Raw genomic sequence first — 6,000 nt, 5'->3', positions numbered from 1 at the left:
GAGCCTAGCATGTACAGACATGGCCTCGGAACACTGAGACCGAAAGGTCGAACGTGAATCATATAGTAGATATGATCAATATAGAGATCTTCATCATTGAAAACTACTCCATCTCACGTGATGATCGGACATGGTTTAGTTGATATGGATCACGTGATCATTTAGAAGACTCGAGGGATGTCTATCTAAGTGGGAGTTCTTAAGTAATATGATTAATTGAACTTAATTGATCATGAACTTAGTCCTGATAGTATCTGCATATGTATGTTGTAGATCAATAGCTCGCGTTGTAGCTCCCCTATGTTTTTGATATGTTCCTTGAGAAAACTAAGTTGAAAGATGATAGTAGCAATGATGCGAACTGAGTCCGTGATCTGAGGATTATCCTTGTTGCTGCACAGAAGAATTATATCCTTGATGCACCGCTAGGTGACAGACCTATTACAGGAGCAGATGCAGACGTTATGAACGTTTGACAACCTCAGTATGATGACTACTTAATAGTTTAGTGCACCATGCTTTACGGATTAGAACCGGGACTTCAAAAATGTTTTGAACGCTGATATGTCTCCAGCGTATCTATAATTTTTGATTGTTCCATGCTATTATATTATCTTTTTTGGATGTTTAATGGGCTTTAATATGCACGTTTATATTATTTTTGGGACTAACCTATTAACCGGAGGCCGAGTGCAGATTGCTGATTTTTGCCTATTTCAGTGTTTCGCAGAAAAGGATTATCAAACGGAATGAAACCTTCGCGAGGATCTTTCTTGGAACAAACGCAACCCACGAGACTTGAATTACAAGTCTGGAAGTCCGCGAAGCTTCCACGAGGCAGGGGGTAGGCGCCCCCACCCTCGTGGGCCTCATGAAGCTCCACCGACGTACTTCTTTCACCTATATATACCCATGTACCCTAAAAACATCCAGGAGAGCCACGAAATCACTTTTCCACCGCCTCAACCTTCTGTACCCGTGAGATCCCATCTGGGGCCTTTTCCGATGATCTGCCAGAGGGGGATTCGATCACGGAGGGCTTCTACATCAACACCATAGCCTCTTCGATGATGTGTGAGTAGTTTACCACAGACCTTCGGGTCCATAGTTATTAGCTAGATGGCTTCTTCTCTCTCTTTGGTTCTCAATACAAAGTTCTCCTTGATGTTTTTGGAGATCTATTCGATGTAATACTCTTTTGCGGTGTGTTTGCCGAGATCCGATGAATTGTGGGTTTATGAATTTGATTATCTATGAATATTATTTGGTTCTTCTCTAAATTCTTATATGCATGATTTGATATCTTTGCAAGTCTCTTCAAATTATCGGTTTAGTTTGGCCTACTAGATTGATCTTTCTTGCAATGGGAGAAGTGCTTAGCTTTGGGTTCAATCTTGCGGTGTCCTTTCCCAATGACAGCAGGGGCAGTAAGGCACGTATTGTATTGTTGCCATCGAGGATAAAAAGATGGGTTTATATCATATTGCTTGAGTTTATCCCTCTACATCATGTCATCTTGCTTAATGTGTTACTCTGTTCTTATGAATTTAATACTCTAGATGCATGCCGGATAGCAGTTGATGTGTGGAGTAATAGTAGTAGATGCAGAATCATTTCGGTCTACTTGACACGGATGTGATGCCTATATTCATGATCATTGCCTTAGATATCATCATAACTATGCGATTTTCTATCAATTGCTCGACAGTAATTTGTTCACCCACCGTAATACATGCTATCTTCAGAGAAGCCACTAGTGAAACCTATGGCCCCCGGGTCTACTTTACATCATATAAGTTTCTGATCTATAATTCTACTTTACTATTTATTTTATTTTGCAATCTTTATTTTCCAATCTATACAACAAAAATACTAAAAATATTTATCTTATTATCTTTATAAGATCTCACTTTTGCAAGTGGCCATGAAGGGATTGACAACCCCTTTATCGCGTTGGTTGCAAGGTTCTTGATTGTTTGTGCAGGTACTAGGCGACTTGTGTGTAGTCTCCTACTGGATTGATACCTTGGTTCTCAAAAACTGAGGGAAATACTTACACTACTTTGCTGCATCACCCTTTCCTCTTCAAGCGAAAACCAACGCATGCTTAAGAGGTAGCAAGAAGGATTTCTGGCGCCGTTGCCGGGGAAATCTATGCTCAAGTCAAGACATACCAAGTACCCATCATAAACTCTTCTCCCTCGCATTACATTATTTGCCATTCGCCTCTCGTTTTCCTCTCCCCCACTTCACCTTTGTCGTTTTCTTCGCCCCTCTTCCGTTCGTCCTTCTGTTTGCTCATGTTACCATGTGCCTTCTATTTGCTTGCATCTTCGCTTGCTAAAAATCTATTGTTATGGATCCTCATCCTCTTGCTAATCTTTTTAAAAGATCCAATTATGATGAACCAATTGCTAGTGAGTTGAGTGCACTAGATTATCTTTATGAGGTTTTGCTTGAAATTCGTGAATCTAAAAATTGTGATGAAGTACTTTATGAAGTGATTCACGATAGATCTTTGAATAAACAACATGATTGCAATGATGTTATTATAAATTCTATGAATGTCAATTGTGCTAACAATATGCAAAACCCTAAGCTTGGGGATGCTAGTTTTGCTATGTCCACTACTTGTTGCAATGATCAGGATTGGGGTGATTCTTCTTACAATCTTGAAAATTTATTTAAACAACTGAGGAGTTTGGCATACTAATTATGATTGGTTATCTTTGCAAGTCTCTTCAAATTATTGGTTTAGTTTGGCCTACTAGATTGATCTTTCTTGCAATGGGAGAAGTGCTTAGCTTTGGGTTCAATCTTGCGGTGTCCTTTCCTAGTGACAGCAGGGGCAGCAAGGCACATATTGCATTGTTGCCATCGAGGATAAAAAGATGGGGTTTATATCATATTGCTTGAGTTTATACCTCTACATCATGTCATCTTGCTTAATGCGTTACTCTGTTCTTATGAACTTAATACTCATTTCGGTCGATGTGTGGAGTAATAGTTGTAGATGCAGAATTGTTTCGGTCTACTTGACACGGACGTGATGCCTATATTCATGATCATTGCCTTAGATATCATAATAACTATGCGCTTTTCTATCAATTGCTCGGCAGTAATTTGTTCACCCACCGTAATACATGCTATCTTGAGAGAAGCCACTAGTAAAACCTATGGCCCCCGAGTCTACTTTACATCATATAAGTTTCCGATCTATAATTCTAGTTTACTATTTATTTTATTTTGCAATCCTTACTTTCCAATCTATACAACAAATATACCAAAAATATTTATCTTATTATCTTTATCAGATCTCACTTTTGCATGTGGGCATGAAGGGATTGACAACCCCTTTATCGCGTTGGTTGCAAGGTCTTGATTGTTTGTGCAGGTACTAGTCGACTTGCGTGTAGTCTCCTACTAGATTGATACCTTGGTTCTCAAAAACTAAGGGAAATACTTACACTACTTTGCCGCATCACCCTTTCCTCTTCAAGGGAAAACCAACGCATGCTTAAGAGGTAGCAAATGCCATGGAGCATATGAGATGTTCCAAGAGCTGGAAATGATATTTCAGGCTCATGCCCGTGTTAAGAGGTATGAGACCTCCGACATGTACTTTGCCTACAAGATGGAGGAGAATAGCTTAGGTAGTGAGCATGTGCTCAGAATGTCTGGGTACTACAATCGCTTGAATCAAGTGGGAGTTAATCTTCCAGATAAGATAGTGATTGATAGAGTTCTCTAGTCACTATCACCAAGTTACTAGAACTTCGTGATGAACTATAATATGCAAGGGATAATGAAAAAAACGATTCCCAAGCTCTGCGCGATGCTGAAATCGGCGAAGGTAGAAATCAAGAAATAGCATCAAGTGTTGATGGTTAACAAGACCACTAGTTTCAAGAAAAAAGGGCAAGGGAAAGAAAGGGTACTTCAAGAAGAATGGCAAGCAAGTTGCCACTCCCGTGAAGAAGCCCAAAGCTAGACTCAAGCCTGAAACTTGGTGCTTCTACTACAAAGGAAATGGTCACTGAAAGCGGAAGTTCCCTGAATACTTGGCGGATAAGAAGGATGGCAAAGTGAACAAAGGTGTATTTGATATACATATTATTGTGTACTTTACTAGTGTTCGTAGCAACCCTTGGGTATTTGATACCGGTTCAGTTGCTAAATTAGCAAATCGAAACAGGAGTTGCAAAATGAACAGAGACTAGTTAAGGACGTGGTGACGATGTGTGTTGGAAGTGATTCCAAGGTTGATACGATCACCATCGCACACTCCCTCTACTTTGGGATTAGTGTTGAACCTATATAACTGTTATTTGGTGTTTACGTTGAGCATGAAGATGATTGGATCATGTTTATTGTAATACGTTAATTCATTTAAGTCAGAGAATAATTGTTGTTCTGTTTACACGAATAAAACCTTCTATGGTCATACACCCAATGTTAATGGTTTATTGAATCTCGATCGTAGTGATACACATATTCATAATATTGATGCCAAAAGATGCAAAGTTGATAATGATAGTGCAACATGCTTGTGGCACTGCCGTTTAGGTCATATTGGTGTAAAGCGCATGAAGAAACTTCATGCAGATGGACTTTTGGAATCACTTAATTATGAATCATTTTATACTTGCGAACCATACCTCATGGGAAAGATGACTAAAATTCCGTTCTCGGGAAGAATGGAGCGAGCTAATGACTTGTTGAAAATAATACATACCGATGTATGCGGTCCGATGAGTGTTGAGGCTTGCGGCGGGTATCGTTATTTTATAACCTTCACAGATGATTTGAGCAGATATGAGTATATCTACTTAATGAAACACAAGTCTGAAACATTAGAAAAGTTCAACGAATTTCATAGTGAAGTGGAGAATCATCGTAACAAGAAAAATAAAGTTTCTACGATCTGATCGCGGAGGCAAACATTTGAGTTACGAGTTTGGCCTTCATTTAAAACAATGTGGAATAGTTTCACAACTCACGCCACCTGGAACACCACAGCGTAATGGTGTGTCCGAACATCATAACCGTACTTTATTGGATATGATGTGATCTATGATGTCTCTTACCGATTTACCACTATCGTTTTGGGGACATGCATTAGAGACAGTTGCATTCACGTTAAATAGGGCACCATCTAAATCTGTTGAGATGACACCGTATGAACTATGGTTTGGCAAGAAACCTAAGCTGTCGTTTGTTATAATTTGGGGTTGCGATGCTTATGTGAAAAAGCTTCAGCCTAATAAGCTCAAACCCAAATCAGAGAAGTGCGTCTTCATAGGATACCCAAAAGAAACTGTTGGGTACACCTTCTATCACAGATCCGAAGGCAAGATATTTGTTGCTAAGAACGTATGCTTTCTAGAGAAGGAGTTTCTCTCGAAAGAAGTGAGTGGGAGGAAAGTAGAACTTGATGAGGTAATTGTACCTTCTCTCGAATTGGATAGTAGCTCATCATAGAAAACTGTTCCCGTGATGCCTACACCAACTAGAGAGGAAGCTAATGATAATGATCATGAAACTTCAGATCAAGATACTACCGAATCTCGTAGGTCAACCAGAGCATGTCCGCACCAGAGTGGTATGGTAATCCTATTCTGGAAGTCATGTTACTAGACCATGACGAACCTACGAACTATGAGGAAGCGGTGATGAGCCCAGATTCCGCTAAATGGCTTGAGGCCATAAAACCTGAGATATGATCCATGTATGAGAACAAAGTGTGGACTTTGGTGGACTTGCCCGATGATCATCAAGCCATTGAGAATAAATGGATCTTCAAGAGGAATACGGACGTTGATGATAGTGTTACTATCTACAAAGCTCGACTTGTTGCAAAAGGTTTTCAACAAGTTCAAGGTGTTGACTACGATGAGATTTTCACTCATGGTGATGCTTAAGTCTGTCCGAATCTTGTTAGCAATTGCCACATTTTATGAAATCTGGCAAATGGATGTCAAAACTACATTCCTTAATGGA

Source organism: Triticum urartu, chromosome 4 (assembly GCF_003073215.2).
Source record: "Triticum urartu cultivar G1812 chromosome 4, Tu2.1, whole genome shotgun sequence".
Lineage (NCBI taxonomy): Eukaryota > Viridiplantae > Streptophyta > Magnoliopsida > Poales > Poaceae > Triticum > Triticum urartu.
The sequence above is the reverse complement of the archived record's forward strand: the minus strand, read 5'-3'. Positions refer to the sequence as shown.